Raw genomic sequence first — 18,812 nt, forward strand, 5'->3', positions numbered from 1 at the left:
TCGTTTGTTAGTGATAGTAGGTTAACATGCTTAAACCTTCAAAGATTATTAGACCACCTAAGGAATTAGGGGCTGTAGTTTGAGAAGAGGGTTCTAACTCAAGGGATTGATTAGGACTATTTTGTTAACTATCGTGGAACTATAAAATCATTTATAAGAATAGGTGCAGTATACCAATTAGGGGAACATAGATGATTTGGAAGACCTGATCTCATCTCTCTCATATTTTCTAGTATAAGTCCCCACACACGTATAATCATGGATGACTCATATAACTTGTCGTGGAGGAGTGAGATTAAATACGCCGATGCATATGTCATTCACCAACCCATCTTGTAGCTTACATGCTCTTAAAACTTCCGACTTAGACCTCTTGCATTTGAATACTCTCAACATATACTTGTGCGCCTCATAAGACTTTCCGAAAAACTTTGTTGTTTACTTCAACACATCTTACTCTCCATAGCATTCGCATACTTTCAAATGTCGCTTCTTGTTAAATAATAACGATACTCGTTCTAACATATTGCTTTAAGAAGTTTTCTAAACATGAGTATTCGGATCCTTGGAACGAATAGAGACATAATCTTTTAAAAGAATTTGTGAAAAATGTCATGTTAAAAAAAAAATAATTTCGTTTCCAAGTCCCTCAATACCCATTTTAAATTTAAGAGTTTTTTTTCTTTTTTTTTTTAAATCATAGTTCGGAATCTTCATAGCAAGTATCGTGATCATTTAACAAGTTTGACATAAGAGGGCATGCACTTCATCGTGCATAACTCATGATTTGTATCTCCTTCCATAATGAAATTCTTGAACTTCAAAAGTAACTTCTTTCTTATACTTTCTTGACTTACATACATATCTTGGAGACTCACATTATTGCATAACATAAATCATATAGGATCCTTGACCCTCATAACAATATCTCATTTCCTCGTTCTAAGAACAATAAACTTGAATCTTCAAAACATCATATCCGGTTACGATCACATATTGTTACCTTCTCCTGCATGACACTTCTTCTTTTAATACCGGTTCCAAACTTGATAATTCCATCATTACTTTGAGTCACAAAAAGGAACCTTTCGACTCTTACATGTATTTCTCTTATCATAGCACATACTCTTCATTTGTTGTGACTCTAGCCTTTCCTATCCTTACTTTGGTGACGACGCATCCATTATACCTTTGCCATATCCTTCACTGTCCGTATTAATCTCTTTGCTTACTTAAAATTTCTTGAGCTTCTCGCTTGTCCCATATTGCTTCTCAAGAAGACTCTTACTATCAAGTTTCCTGTTCCATGGTTATTGTCGAAAACTTTATCTATTAACATTCCATTGCACCACTCTGATTTCCACCAGTTGACTTTAACCAATATTCTAATCCATTGAGACGACTGAAACTTCACATTCTATTTCCCCTATGAGCATCATCTTCTTGAACCTTTCTCAAAACCTTTCAAGTAGCAACCATTGCCACAAACTTGCACCTCACAATACCTTGTAAGATTGAATCTCACGATAGACTTATCGCATTACCATATTATTTTACTTGGGGATAGACCTCACATTCCCACTGGTTGGGTTTACCTCATGACATATACTTATCATACCTAAACTTGTTTCCGAGTAATCTCGAATTCTCATGGTAGATTCATCATAAATTATACATGCCTTTCTTGATCTTGCTTCATTGCATCCTTGTATTCTCGCATACTATGTTTTGCGTAATCAACTAATGCTTGCTCATTAATTTCTTTCTTTAAGAAAACTTTATGTTATAACACACGGATCATTGGCGTTGATGATTTTCCACTATAAATAAACATATACCGAACATAGGTCCCAGTCGTTACTCTAAAATTACAGAACAAGTTGATAACACATACGTGCCATCAAATCTTGGTTCTAGTTAGTTTAGCCCACTCTACGCGAATCGTAACAAACCAGTACCTACAAAATTTTCATTTGAATTTCAAAAATATCAATTTCAATCACCCATATGCATATATCTTTCTAAACTCGAGTAAACTTTATGATTCATCATCATAACGAGCTTCAACAATTCAATTAAACAAAACATAGGTCTGGGGGAATACTCATAACTTCATTAAATCTGAAAATCTTGTGACTTCACTTAACTCTTTACCAATTTACTTTCCATCTCGTGACTTTGCATCCACTTTATCCGTTCCATAAGCCGAAACCTTAAAACTCTTGACCCAAGCTCTTCGTCAGCTCTTGCCACGTTAACTTCTAATGTTATCTTAAACCGGATTGATTCCGTTAATACTTGTCCATGCATTTTCTTCCTTAGAAATCATAGGGTGTGATGTGTATTCGATACTTGATGTTATAGAGAGTGTTTGTTGCATAAAAGATTGTGAAAACAACCCCCCAATAGCTACTAAGGCCCTAGAGACGAAATGACAGTTTTCGGAAAAACTGGAAATTTTGCCCCAGGTTCGCTATCAGCGAAATCCTCTGGAGTAATTTTGCAAATAGCGAAAATTTCGCTATTGGTGAGTTTCTTCAGCTTAGTTTTCACGAAATCATATTTTACATAAAAACAATTCTATAACTTTTGCATGGCAAGCATTAACATCAATCGATTCAACTCACGGCACATTAGAAACTAATGTCTTGTTTATCATGGAACTTAACATAAAACTTCCACATAAAACCTTAACTTCATCCGCTAAGAACAGCTTAACTTATTTCTCTGTCAACTCATTCATCATTCATTGTTAGAACCTTATTCACACTGAACATATAGATCTTTATCTTCGTCCTCATGTTTTAATCTCTGAGAGCTTACTGATTCCATCATCACATGTCGACTTCTCCTATTCTTGTAGCCTTGCACTCCCGGAGAACTCACACTTATACTTGCTTAGTTCACCGACCACCTATTGGCACGATAAAACTCTTACTATAACTCGCTCCGAGTTCTTACTTCTCAGTTCATCTTCAGCACATACTTTGTTCCTCATGGGTCCTATTCAGCTCTCAGGCATCGGTTCTAACTGTCGAATGTTAAATTGAGTTGATTAGGCTCAACTAACAACGACAATTAAAACATTTACCCGGAACCCAATGGTCTCACTACCTTAGTTGTAATTTAATGACCCATGGCACGATCTGAATTGACCTGCTCTGATACCAAATTGTAACACCCATACAAGACGTATCTAGAAAGTCTAGCATGTGTGTTAGTTTAGTACTGGATACATTAAAAATTTACAACATAAAAACTTCGAATGAATATTATATACAACATCATGCGTTCGTACAATGATAATACTACTCTTCTTTTCTAAAGTGTAATAATTACATCCTCGAATATCCTTAACATCCTGCTGCGGGTACGAACGATCACTTGTCGTAACATCCATTCGGCTACTAGCTTGCCATCCAACCTGTTTATCTGAAACAAATAAGGATTGGGATGAGACATAATGTCTCAGTGAGTTCTCCTAAATCCTAGGCTATAGGCAACCTCAAGGGGAAACCTACGATCACCTCGTGTCTACAATACAACCTGACGGTTGATTATACGTGTGTGTGGAATTGCATACTAGACGGTCGTGCATGCTAGGGCCGTCATAGTCTCATCTCAACTTGTTATAGGCTTCACTTCCTATACATGTCATGGCGGTTAAGGGGAAACTAAAATCGCATTGCCAAGAATATGTACCACGTATCGAGGCCTAATCATAGCATAATCATGACACAATTCTAAACCGGACGATTAGGGGAAACCTAAGATCATCATCGGCATAACATTCTTTACTTGTTCTATACATAACTTGCACTTGTCTTATAGAATCTCATGCTCTTGCTCTTAACTTAATCTTACATGAAATCATACTTGCATAAACATAACATACATGGTCATACATAAGTTCATTCATTATGTTAGCGTTGAACAAACATTCATTATCTTGATTCATTTTACGGAGAGCCCCGGGTGGAGTAACCCCAAGAACAATCCCATACATGACCGATGAAACCTAGCAAGGGTACATCGGACTCCCTCGGTGTCGTGCGGGTCCCTTTGATAAGTGCTCAAAAGTAATATATTTCTTGTGTTAAAAGAGGCATTTTTAGTGACTTGTTATGCAAGTTATCTACAGAAAAGCTTTCAATTGTGTATTTATACCATTTATGCTTTACATGCCTGATTCTACCCAATTTATGCAGGAAATGACAAGCAAGGGCCAAAACTCAAGTTTCTAAGCCAAGCAAAACTCGCTTAAGCGAGAACATTTCGCTTACGCGAGAAAGTTCCAGGGAGCATCTTATCATTTTGCTTCCAGTTCGCTTTCATATCGCTCATGGAAATTGGCATGTCGCTTACGCGAGTATGAGTCGCTTACGCGAGAAAGTTCCAGGGAGCAACTAATCATGTCGCTTCTCATCTCGCTTTTAGTTCGCTCAAGCCAGACTCAAAGGCGGTTTAAAGATTGAAGCATATTCGCGTACGCGAGTTAATGTCGCTTACGCGAGATGCAAGTTCATTAGGGATAAGGGCTACGTGGCAAGACTTTACTGGTCAGAGTTAGATATTTATGCAACTCGCTTAAGCGAGATGTAGCTCGCTTACGCGAGATGTCACGTTTTCAGCCCATTTAAATACAAGTTTTCCCTCTCTCTAGACCATTCACTATTCCATTGAAACATTTTATACATTTCTAGAGAGAGGTTAGAGCTATTTCATAGAGAGAAACACAAAGCAAGTGATTAAGGAGTAGATTCAACCCTAGATTCATTGAGACATCAAGGATCTTGGCATGGAATCTTCATCTTTCCTTCATTCCTTGCATTAGTTTACATGTCTATGTGTAACTATCACCTTCTTTGTAGTATTGAGGTAACAATCAAGCTATTATGTAATCTTTTGATCTTTTAATATATAAGATTCTAGCTTAATGATTCAATATTGTTGTTATTCTTGCTTTTAATGCTTTCAAAGAGATTCAAGATGATTTGGACACAAACTCTTGAATCTAGAACTAGAATAACAATCTATCTTATGTTATATCACTCTTGACAAGTTTGTAAACCTTTGATAATTACTTTTAATCAAGATTTTAATGCTTTCAGATACTTAATCAGGCTGGACACGGTCGATTAAGTTATCCGATCGACTTTGTTATCGTTTAAGGAATTTGGACACGAATGTTTAAATGTTAACTTGGAAATAACGATGTCGCTTTGGACACGAAGGATATTGTAGAAATGATTGTAATAATATTGGTTATAAAGCTAGAGTCTGTTAATCGAATGAGAGATTGCTGCTGTTATGCTTGCTCGTTATCTTATACCGCAAGTGAAATAGTTCGATCCCCTCTCGTTTTTACTTTAGTGTCATCTATGGATATAGTGTTATAAACAAACAAATTATATCCAAACCCTTAACGTGAACTATTGTGAAAATGCTTATGATTAACGTAACTCCCTGTGGAAACGATCCTATATATACTCACGTGTACATAGTTATATGACATGTAGGAAAAACTTACATCACCCTTACGGCTTGAATCGTTCCCCTTGGGTCGAGAACCTCTCGTATCCCCTTGACGTGGATAACAAGAGACACAAACACCTACATCTTGATTACTCAGTCACATGCGGGTCCCTTACGGCTTGAACCATTCTCATCATGAGAACCCCTTGTATCCCCCTGGCGTGGATAGCAAGAGACATGACACCAACGTTATTTAAGTCTTGGTCTTGCTAATCATGAAGGTTAAACCTATTCATGCGTACATGTTTACCTCGGAACCTTGATCGATCCGATTAGCGGTAAATTTCATACTTGTACATTCTTAAACATAGTGGAGAGATTAGTTAATCAATCCACGACTTAACATGCTTACTATATCATTCTTAGTCATGTGCGGAGAGAATATACTTCGCGTCTTACTTTCATAGGCATTCATATTCCTAGCATCTTAACATACATAAATATTCATGATCATCATTCTAGTTCTCGACAACTATGTCGAGGCTCTAGTTCCATTCCCCCTCTTAATACATTAATAACCGGATGTATTGCATAGCCTATCATAACATCTCATGTGCTATTCGTCATTGAAATTCATGATGTTGTTAATGCATTTCTTTACCAATATCCTTAGGTGAAATGTGCAATGATAACTTGACTTTGTGGGGTGTTTAAAGTTATAAGAGACTGCAGGGAAAAGCTTGGTCGAAACCACTGCATTTCATGAATTTTCTTGTAAAAAGTGTTGTGCTGTGAAATCTCGCTTGAGCGAGATTCATCACGCTTGAGCGAGATTCCAATCGAGATTTTAATTCGGTTCTGCCTTGATCTCGCTTGAGCGAGATTCATCTCGCTTAAGCGAGGTTCTTCAGTACCAGACCTGCAGAATTCGTAATTTTGACCTCTAAACCTCAAAATTAAGTTTCCAATGCACACAAACCACTTAGAATACATAGAAAACATCTTAGAACAAATACATAACAACAAACAACATAATTTCAATGACTAATGGCAAAAGGGGTACTAAAACCCTAACTTACATACTTATACAAATCATGTTTTCTCACAAGAATTGCACAACCCAAAGGTAGGAGAAACTATCTAGGAACTCACCTAAACATGTTTCTTGCAACTTCTCAAGCATCAAGCATCAAACCCTAGCTTCCTCTTCATTCTTGATCTTTAGCTCTTTCCACCAAACCATGATTTAATCTCTTCCTCCACTTGTTTCTTGCTTGATAAGCTACCTTAATCCATGCCTGATCATGTTTTGGAGGAAGTTTGGATGCCTTTAAAGAGAGAGGGAGGGCGCAAGTCTATAGAGAAGGGGGAGAGAAATATTTCCTCAAAACCTAGAGAGAGAAATAAAATGGGAAAATGAGTATTTGGTGCCCAAACATACTTATATACTCCCTTGTGCGAAATTACTTAAATTTCCTTTGTCTCGGTCGCATTTAGCTTGACACTGATATATAAATCCTTGCTTTACTGATATTACATAATATTATCTTCCGTCGTACCTAAAATTTTCATCATACTCGCTTTCCATGAACCTTAGTCCTCTGATACATTTAACAGATAAAATTTCCATTAGCTGACGAGCGGGATATAACAAATACTCTATTTTACTACTATTACTTCGATAGACCGTGCACTTACAGTTTGGCCTATCAAGTTTTTGGCGCCGTTGCCGGGAAGTTAACTAATTTAATTAACTTTTTCTTTTTGATTTGAAATCTCTTCTTTTTCTTTTCTTTTTCTTTTCCTTTTTCTTTTCTTATTTTTGTATCATTAACTTCTTGGGTTCTCAATTTTTTATGCGAAAAACCAGAAATCGAGTAGTATTCATTCCCAAGATCGAAAGGTTTTTACATAGAAGAAAGAGAGACGCACGAAATAATACCGCCATGGATGATCGCACTCTCAAAGAGTATGCAACGTCGTCTAAGGCTGAGCCACAAGCTATTATTGTGTACCCAACGGTTGAGGATGACAACTTTGAAATTAAGCCTGCCCTTCTTAACTTGGTACAGCAAAATCAGTTTTTGGGATCCCCCATCGGGGATCCCAATCTTCACATCTCTGTTTTCCTACGAATTAGTGGAACCCTAAAGGAGAACCAAGAGGCTGTAAGACTTCATCTCTTTCCCTTTTCCTTAAGGGATAGAGCTAGCGCTTGGTTCCATTCCCTTGAAGTCGGTTCCATTACTTCATGGGATCAAATGAGGCAAGCATTCCTTGCCCGATTCTTTCCCCCCTCTAAAACTGCTAAACTAAGGGACCAAATCACACGGTTCAATCAAAAAGATGGGGAGTCTCTTTATGATGCGTGGGAGCGTTTCAAAGAAATGCTTAAACTTTGTCCCCACCATGGTTTAGAGAAGTGGCTCATAGTCCACACTTTTTATAATGGCTTGTCTTATACTACTAAGATGTCTGTTGATGCAGATGCAGGTGGAGCTCTAATGAACAATAACTATACGGAGGCATACACCTTGATTGAAGACATGGCTCAAAATCATTACAAGTGGACCGACGAGAGAGCCATCACTAGTTCTTCATCCTCCAAAAAGGAGGTAGGTATGTACGAAGTCTCTAACTATGATCACCTTACTGCTAAGATTGATGCACTAGCCCAATAATTTGAAAGTCTAAATGTTACTGCCATCAATTCTACTTCTGCATCTCCTTCTTGTGAAATATGTGGTATATCTGGTCATATTGGTGTTGATTGCCAACTAGGTAGTGCTATTAATGGTGTTGAGCAAATGAACTATGCTCAATACAACCAAGGGATGAGGCAAAACCAAAACTTTTATAAAAATCAAAATCCCTATGGACAAGTAGCACCACCTGGCTATGCAATCAACAAAAGAGTCGCTCAGAAATCTAATTTGGAAATTTTGTTGGAAAATTCTATTGCCAACCAAAATAAACAACTTCAAGAACTTAAAAACCAAACCAGATTTCTTAACGATTCTCTTTCCGAGCTCAATACCAAAGTTGATTCTATCTCTACTCATTCTAAAATGCTTGAAACACAAATCTCCCAAATAGCCCAACAAGTGGCTACCCTTTCGCAAACACCAGGAGTCTTTCCTGGTCACACCGAAGCCAACCCTAAAGCTCATGTTAATGCTATTTCTGTTGAGGGTAGTAAGTTAGGAGAAACTATTGCTATGGTTAAAAACATTGAGAAAGAAAGTGTCAAGCTTTTAGGTGAGAAAACTGAGAAACCACTTGATAAGACCATAGCTCTTTCCCCTTTAAAATTTGCTAAGCTTAACTTGGAGGGTCAATTTAATAAATTTGTCAACATCCTCAAGAAAATTTGCATTAAGATCCCCTTTGCGGAAGCTTTGTCTAGGATGCCTCTATATGCTAAGTTTTTAAAGGAAATTTTTTCAAAGAAAAGGGCTATAAAGCATAGTGAGACAATAGCTTTAGCTAAGGACACTAGTGCAATTATCCAAAAGACACCCCCTAAGCTTAGAGATCCAGGTAGTTTTGCCATACCTTGTATGATTGGGAGTGAGACCGTTAACAAAGCCTTATGTGATTTAAGAGCTAGTGTTAGTTTGCTACCTTTGTCCCTCTTTAAAAGGATGGGAATAGGAGAGTTGAAACCTACCGAGTTGGTCTTGAAGTTATCTGATCGCTCTACTATAAATCTAGTTGGTTTTGTTGAAGACATACCCGTTAAGATAGAAGGCATATACATCCCAGCTGATTTTGTGGTAGTTGACATTGAAGAGGACGATGACGTCCCTATAATCCTAGGTAGACCTTTCCTCGCGACTGCGGGAGCTCTAGTTGATGTTAAAAATGGTAGGATTGTCTTTCAAGTGAGTGATAAAATGGTAGGCTTTGAGTTGGAAAATGTTATGAAAGGTCCCGCTCCTTATTCTTGTGCATTGCTTAAAGATCATAATGTGAAAGAACGCTTCATAGCGTCATCTACACAACATGTTCTCTTCGATCCATTCTAAGGACTTTTTCTAACCGTCAAGCTAATGACTTTAAACGAGCGCTTCGTGGGAGGCAACCCACGCATATAATTGCTTTTGTTTTGTTTGTTTTTCTTTGTTTTAAGTTGTTTTGTAGGTAATTGTCTGAATACGATTCAAGAAAATTGAAAAATTTTGAAGCCCCTGGACCAGAAGGTTGGCACGGCCTGTGCTGAGGCTGGCACAGCCGTGCTAGATTGTGAAGCAAAAACCAACCCCAAACTCCAGAAGGTTGGCACGGCCCATGCCAATAAGTGGCACGGCCGTGCCCACCACAAAATTTTCTTTCTTCTTCCTCATTCTAAACCACAAACCTCTTTAATCTTTTAAACTTCTCTCTAAAACCTCCATAACCATACACCTTCAAACCTTCATATCTCCATCAACACTCCACCAATTCACTCAATTCTTTCACCAAATCATTCTAAACTTCATTCTAAACAAAACCCTTCCATCAAAAACAACTTTCATCCACCCAAACCCATAATTCACCAAACCCTTAATCCATTAACCCTAACCTAAAAACCAACAAATTCTTAACCAATCTAAGCACCCAAACTCATAAATCTTACTCAAACATCAACCCCAAACCTAAACCAACCTTTTCCACTAAAAATCTTTCAAAACGCTAACCTTCCCCCAAACCACACAAATTCAACCTAAGGTCAATGGCTTCAAGGAGAAGTGGCAAGGAACCAGTAAGCTCTTCCGGAGGACCTCCCTCAAAGAGGCAAGCACAAGCAAAGAATCATGGCATCCACTTCAAGGATAACAAACAAAGGGATAGGTATAAAATTCTAATCTCTAAACCCTTGCATCCTTCTAGATATCCTGATTCTCACACTTTGAATGTGCTAGAGCTTAGAGATGATGTTTATAGGTTGATAGGAAAGCTAGGTTGGATTGATATTTTGAAACCTATGAGGGTTTATGAGAATTTCACTTATGAATTTTTAAGCTCAATTGTTTTTACTTCCAATGTGAAAGCAATGAGTTATTTCATGATCACTTCCTTCATAAGTCATACTAAAAGTCACTTTCTCATTGGTTGAGTGGATCACTACCTTTATGAATTCAATATTTATCGGGAGATGATTGTCTCCTGTGACTTTTTAGTCATGTGTGATCCTGACCTTCCATTAAAGAGGTGAGATAACATGTTTTAACATTAAATATCAGGGTTCTAGTGGTAGTTAGAACATACTAAAACATCAAAGAGAAATAGTGGTATTTTTCCTCTATATCCAAAATAAATAAATAAAATCAATATGGAGTACCAATTTGTCAAACTATACTAAAACATTATCAACCCTTCCATCAAGAAGCTTGTGCAATCCATTTGTAAATTGGAAAATTGCAAATCTTCCTGATATTGGGATAATGTCTTCATTAGTTTTTAAATTTTTTCTTCTCCTTTATTCATTGTTTTAACTTCTCACTAGAATAGAACTTCCACTTCCCATTTTAATCATGTTACATGTCTCTTTCTTTAAATTATCACAAGTATTGCCACCAAAAGCTCCACCAGATGTTCTCGCCATCCATTGTGACAACTGGACCAATTTATGTCTCAAGGTTTTTAGTGGAAGCCTATTTTTATTTTTATTTTTGAGATGTTTCTTGACTTACTTTCATCTGGGACAGCCAGCTGTTAGTTTGGGTGGTCTTCGTGAAATGATTTAAAGTTTCTTCAACTTGAGAAGTTCTTTTGTTGTTGATTGTGAATAGGCCCTTGAGTTGGATTAAGTTTAAACTTTTTGCTCCATTTGAGTAGGGTCAGCCTAATAATTTTTAAAAATAAACGGGATCTAAAGCAAGATTGAATGTATGAGACCTTTTTTATTAGAATATGAGGCTTTTTTTCATGTAAAATCTAATAAAAAATATTTTTTTTATTGGGAGGCCTAAAGTTAGGGCTTTGGTGGCCTTACCCTTAGACTGACCCTGCATTTGAGGTTGGGGTGTTCCTTCCATTCATTTTTGTATGTGTTAGAGAAGGTATTTCCCTTCTTGAGCTGCCCATGTAACTTACTTCTTAATTCTCCTTCCAGGAGACACTCACAATTTGCTTGATTTATGGGTAAATGAATGCTTTTTTTTTTTTCGTGATTTAAGTTTTTGAATTATTTAGGAAAAACATTGTGTTTCGCTGAAATTTTTTCTTTAGTATGATCTAGGTGAGGATCGGATCCTAAGATCAAAACGGTTTGTAAGGTTCGAGCATTCAAAAAATGAATAATTCGAACATAAACCTCTATCCTCTAGACAACAATGAATGAGAGTTACAATTTGATAGGTTGGAAGGTTACGAACCGAGGGGGCATTTTGGGGTTTCGAAGGGGTTTATGAGCAATTGAAAGGGTCTAAAGAGAAATTTTCATGAAGAATATATTGTTGAATTTGGTTTGCTAGACCCAAACCTAAACTTTCTAACCCTAAAGTCATGATGATATTCTTTTGTTACTCAATCTATTAAAAATAAGAAAATTGCATCTCATTTTCCCCGATCCTTCTCAAAGTTTAATCATCACTACTTTGTTCTTCTTTTTTGTTTTTTATTTTTTATTGTTATTTCTTCTTGATATTGTTTGATTTTCTATTTCTTGTTTTCTCGGGTATTTTCAGATTTTTAAGCATTTTTAAAACATAAAATTTCAACCGTGCTTCAGTTCATTAGCAGCTTCATAAGAAACTCAGTTTTCAATTTGAATTTATTTAATCTATTTTACGTTTGGTTTCATGATGTCTACATTGACCTGTAGATATTTTCGATCTGATAAGTTGACAGAAGTAATTATATGTTATGTTTCTCGGCTAACCAATTTCTCATTCTTTCAGGGCCGATATTTATATCACTTGATGGAGATGTAAGTGAGCACAAAGCTGAAGATGATCTCACAAAAATCATCACTATTCTCACAACGTGAATCGATAAAGTATCAGGTATGTCATCAATACCAAATCCTCAACCTTAGGGGTGGGCAAAATTAACCAATAACTGAACCGAACCGAACCATATCAAAATTAACTGAACCATTTCACAAATTTTTGAACTGAACCATTATTCTGATAACAATTCATTAACTGAACCGAACCATTAATAACCACAGTTATCCAAACCGAACCGAACCGAACCATTTTGTTGCTTTCACATTGGATTTTTACTGATCTCAAGTTTTGGTTACTGATCTGTGATCTGGTTATTACTTCGAAATGTTTCTGTTTTGTTGATTTGTGATCTGTGATACGTGGGAAAGTCAATCTCCTGTTTGTATCTCATTGCTAGAATCATATTATGCCTTTTATCAAACTGTTTGCAATTTTATGTAGAAATAGCTCATTTGGAGAACATGGTAAATTGATAATCGAACGAGCAACATATATTTGTCTGAATTCAACTTTAATTCTTTGCTTTTATATTCTATGGCTAATGAATCAAGTTGGTGAAATTTCAGAGTAATTTCACAAACAATTAGATTAATTACACAAATCCTTCAATCGAGTTCTTTAACACAGTGAGTTTTTTTCGAATACCTGCAATTGAATTTAAAAGGGACAAAAAAAACACAATTAAATTAGCAAAAGGATAAAAAAATACATTTTGGTTCAAAATTTTGGTTTTGGTTCGGTTCGGTTCGGTTAATAGGCAAGCAAACGGTTAACCGAACCATAACTTTGGTTCAGTTCGGTTAGTTCAAAACCTTAAATGGTTCGGTTCGGTTATTCCGAACCATTTCAACACTTCGGTTCGGTTAATATGGTTAACCGAACCATGCCCACCCCTACTCAACCTTATTTATATTAATTTTTTGTTATAAGTATTGATGTGCATATCGTAGTTGTTATTCAAGAGAATAACACAATTGCTTGACGAATCCCTCTAAGGTGCTTTGGTTCCCTTTGAAATGAAGAAATTTTTAGATTTGTTTGGATCTCATACCTGTGGTAATCCAAAGTAGATAAATTCATCAGATACATAGGATTCAAAGTCATGGTGGTTGAGCACACCAGGAAGGTTTGAACATCAATTTCTAAAAACCATTTTTTGTTCAAAAAAAAATTTCTAAAAACCTTTTTTTGTTAGATCTTATGGATTTCAAAGAAGGGATTTTTTCAAATTCATTACATTATGGAATGGTTACCACAAAAAAATTTCATTGTTAAAATATTGAAATTGTGGTAACTTCTGTTGCTTTTTTCTACCCAACACGGTGTTAAATATTTGGTGATAGATATTTATGATCCTTATAGGAGTGATGAGGATTTGGATTACCAACAAAGGTTAGTGAACATAAAACCCTAAAATCAGCCAAGTTTTTTCTTGTAATTTTCTTGAAAATGAGTTGATCTTGTAGCATGCAATGAAGTTTGCTTTGGTTGATGAAATTGAAAAATGATGCTATCAAATTTTGTTATCCAATTGCAAGATGATTGAGAGTTTAAGGATTAAAAAAAGTTGGGTGGGTAATAAATTTGGTTGTGGTGTAAGTGGTGTGTTGAGTTTGAAAAAGACTTGTTGTAGATAGTTGCAATTTTACGTATGGTGTATTTGACTATTAGCAATCAATCAATGCTCCTAATCTAACTTATTTCAAGTTCTATGGGAATGCGATTTCTTCTAAAATGAAAAAAAATATTTACTTATAAAAGAGTTTGGCTATGAATTTGAATGAAAAATTATCACTTATAACTTATTTCAATTTTAAAAGAAATCACATTCCCACAACACTTGAAATAAGTTAGATTAAGAGCATTGGTCACAAATAGTCAAATACACCATCCCTAAAATTACAACTATTAACAACAAGCCTTTTCAAACTCAAGTCATCACTTCCACCACAATCAAATTTATCCCTCTCCCAACATTTTTTCATGCTTAAACTCTCAATCATCTTGCAATTGAATGACGACATTTTGATTGCATCATTTTTCAATACCATCACCAAAAGAAACTTCTTTTAGTGCATGCAACCTGATCAACTCATTTTCAAGAAAAGTACATCAAAACAACATGAGAGATTCTTGAATTGTATGTTCATATACCTTTGTTGGCAATTCACATAAGGCTCCAAGCTTGTAAAATTTCTCTTCATTTATATAAGTATCAGAAATATCTGGCACCAAATATTTGACACCATGTCGAGCAGAAAGAGCCACACAACTTTACAGAATCTCACAATCAATTTCATGACCAGAATCTCACAATTAAACTTGATTTGTGGTAATCAGTCCATTATGTAATGAAGTTGAGATAATCCCTTCTTTGGAAATCATAAGATCTAATAAAAAATTGTTTGGTTATTAGAAATAGATCTTGAAAACTGTTGTGCAAGTATGATTCAACCTTCCTAGTTTGTTTGACCACCCTTACATTGAATTCTGTATTTTCGATAATATCTTTATCCATTGTATAATTCAGGAAGTCAGCTGAAGAAAAACACCTACATGTATGTTGTGTCTCTTTACAACCTTATTCAAACTCCTCTTGTTGTTAACCAAAAATTTCAGCCTCAAATAAACCCTGCCAGTATTCAACCGGAGAAGAACAACACCATCATGAGTACTATGATTCCACTTCCCGGTGTAAATCAAAACATGCAACCTCAAATCTAAAATGTAAGTGATAAGAACAACACCATAATGAGTACTATAACTCCCATTTACGGTGTTAATAAAAACATGCAGCCTGATATCTACCATGAATTGATTAACACAATGAGTGGGAGTTATAGTACTCATTACATTGTTGTTCTTTTCCGGTTGAACACTTGCATTGTAGATTTGAGGCTGCATGTTTTGATTTACACCGAGAGGTGCAATCATAGTACTCATGATGGTGTTGTTCTTCTCTGGTTGAACCTTTGCAGGGAACATTTGAGGCTGAAAGTTTTGGATAACAAAAAGAGGAGTTGGAATAATGTCGGCAGGAGCCACAACATTCATGTCGGTGTTTTTCTTCAGCTGACTACCTGAATTATCCTCATTCTCCAATGTTTCTGGAGCATTTGATATATAGTATGGACTACCATAATTTTGAGATTCAAACACATCTACCTTTCTCATTTGGAAGGGAATATGAGAACCTTGTTGGGATTTCTGAAGAAATTTTTATATACTCCAACATTTCAACACCTTGAAATTCTAACAAATTTATCTTATGTAGATTTTCCACAATTTTAAGAGTATCTGGCTTTTTCAATTATTTTTTTTTTTTACGGAAGACTTAGCGAAGAAAGAGATATGAATGTGATATTTTTTTAATAAAATAATTTTTTTATGGCTTTGTCTACTGAATTGATATGATTTCCCCCCTAATGATATTTTTGAATAACATATAATTTTTCTATTTAAAACTTTGCGTTGTATGTATTTGTCATAAAAATAAAAACTTATTTACAACTATATAATTACATCAAAGATAGGGATAAGTGAGAAAAGCTCCATATTTTAATTTCCTAACAAATATTTATGGTCTAGACAATAATATTAAGACGTAGGTGGAGAAAGATACAAAGTACTTCAATCTCATTTAGTTTTGATGGTCATTCTTGAGAATAGTTCTTTGCAGATTGGACTTGGCCAAGTTGGCACCCACCTTTATTTTGTATAATAGAATATACAATGTTGTGAATCTTTAGAATTAGTGTTTCCTTACTTTATTCCAGAGTTGTTTGATGACTGTATCAAAGATGATATTTGATGGAAACGATTGTGATATTGTAAAAATTGTCATTCCTTACAATCCTACTAATGTACTCTTGTCTTGAGTTTATAGTGCTTCCCTTATTGGTTCTACTATTTTCAAAATAGAGTTTCTTTGGGGCAGATTAGAAGTATTTGGACCTAATAAATCCCAACTTCCATATCCCAAACTTTCTAACCCTAAAATCATGCTCTTCTCGTTTTAATCATTCTATAGAGAAAACCTAATTGCATCTCATTTTTCACATTCCTTCTCAAACATTATTTATCATTATTTTCCTCTATTTTTTTTTCGTTTTTATTGTCTATTCTTCTTGATATTATTTGTTTTTTCGTCTTTTGTTTTCCAGAGTATTTTAAAATTTGTAAGCAACCACGCAACATCTAATTTCTATTGCACATGAATTATACTGTCGACTTCATAAGAAAACCAGGTGTTTGAGTTAAACTACACAAGAATTTCTAGAGCTCTTGCAATCCAACAGAGTCCACAATCATAATTATTTCATGAAGTATCAACATAAAGAAGCGATACATAGATACTATTATGAAAAAGAGAAGATTCATGGGCACAAGAATAGAAATTCAACTTGGTGATAGTCTTATGAAAATTTAGCAAACCAAGCTCTAGGTTCTTATTGGAGACTATAGAGAGCCTTACGAAGGAGACACTAGGTTCTTATTGGAGACTATAGGGAGCCTTAGGAAGGAGACACACTTTGTTTTCGTATATCCTGGAGGAGGACCCATGTAAACCTCTTCTTTTGACTTGGATTTCGAGACGCATATCCGCTGCACCGGTATTGTAAGTCTCATATCATTTTGGGTTGAAAATAATATGAGCAAGCATGGATTACTTTGTTGAATTTGGTTTGCTAGGCCCAAGTCTAAATTTCTAACACTAAAGTCATGATATTCTTTTGTTACTCAATCTATAAAAAAAAAAATTGCATCTCATTTTCCCCATTTCTTCTCAAAGTTTAATCATCACTACTTTGTTGTCCTTTTTTGTTCTTTATTTTTTATTGTTATTTCTTCTTAATATTGTTTGATTTTCTGTTTTTTGTTTTCTTGAGTATTTTCAAATTTTTAAGCATTTTTAAAACATAAAATTTCAACTGTGCTTTAGTTCATTAGCAGCTTCATAAGAAACTCAATTTTCAATTTGAATTTATTTAACCTATTTTACGTTAGATTTCATGATGTCTACAGTGACTTGTAGATATTCTCGATCTGATAAGTTGACAAAAGTAATTATATGTTATGTTTCTAGGCTAACCAATTTCTCATTCTTTCAGGACTGATATTTATATCAGTAGATGGAGATGTAAGTGAACACAAAGTTGAAGATTATCTCACAAAAATCATCACTATTCTTACAACGTGAAACGATAAAGTATCAGGTATGTCATCAATACCAAATCCTCAACCTTATTTATATTAATTTTTCGTTATATGTATTGATGTGCATATCGTAGTTGTTATTCAAGAGAATATCACAATTGCTTGACGAATCCCACTAAGGTGCTTTGGTTCCCATTGAAATGAAGAAATTTTTAGATTTGTTTGGATCTCAAACCTGTGGTAATCCAAAGGAGATAAATTCATCAGATACATATGATTCAAAGTCAAGGTGGTCGAGCACATCAGGAAGGTTTCAACATCAATTTCTTAAAACCATTTTTTTGTTCGATCATATGGATTTCAAAGAACGGATTTTTTCAAATTCATTACATTATGGAATGGTTACCACAAACAAATTTCGTTGTTAAAAAACTATCTTTAAAATTATTAGAGTCTGGTAATGAAAATGATTGCGAGATTGTGGTAACTTGTGTTTCTTTTTCTACCCAACACGGTGTTAAATATTTGGCGATAGATTTTTATGATCCTTATAGGAGTGATGAGGATTTGGATTACCAACAAAGGTTAGTGAACATAAAACCCTAAAATCAGCCAAGTTTTTTCTTGTAATTTTCTTGAATATGAGTTGATATTGTAGCATGCATTCAATGAGGTTTACTTTGGTTGATGAAATTGAAAAATTTTGTTATCCAATTGCAAGATGATTGAGAGTTTAAGGATTAAAAAAAGTTAGGCGGGCGATAAATTTGATTGTGGTGTAAGTGATGTGTTGAGTTTGAAAAAGGCTTGTTGTAGATAGTTGCAATTTTACGTATGATGTATTTGACTATTAGCAATCAATCAATGCTCCTAATCTAACTTATTTCAAGTCCCATGGGAATGTGATTTCTTCTAAAATGAAAAAAAATATTTACTTATAAAAGAGTTTGATCTTGAGTTTGGCTATGAATTCAAATGAAAAATTATCGCTAATAACTTATTTCAATTTTAAAAGAAATCGCATTCCCATAACACTTGAAATAAGTTTGATTAAGAGCATTGGTCACAAATAGTCAAATACACCATCCCTAAAATTACAACTATTAACAACATCTTGCAAACTCAAGTCATCACTTCCACCACAATCAAATTTATCCCTCTCCCAACATTTTTTCATGCTTAAACTCTCAATCATCTTGCAATTGAACGACGACATTTTGATTGCATCATTTTTCAATACCATCA

The 18,812-nt window shown here is 35.1% G+C and overlaps 1 non-coding gene across 1 annotated transcript; it reads right to left on the reverse strand.

Annotated features, from left to right (window-relative positions):
- Positions 1–7,784: 7,784 nt before the first annotated feature.
- Positions 7,785–7,891, reverse strand: LOC146914744 (small nucleolar RNA R71). The gene has a single exon (XR_015017067.1). It is a non-coding gene; the product is annotated as a small nucleolar RNA R71 (small nucleolar RNA).
- Between the last annotated feature and the right edge of the window lie 10,921 nt (positions 7,892–18,812).

This window comes from Medicago sativa, chromosome 6 (assembly GCF_051527215.1).
Source record: "Medicago sativa cultivar Bolivia chromosome 6, Bolivia_mono, whole genome shotgun sequence".
In the NCBI taxonomy this organism is placed as follows: Eukaryota; Viridiplantae; Streptophyta; class Magnoliopsida; order Fabales; family Fabaceae; genus Medicago; species Medicago sativa.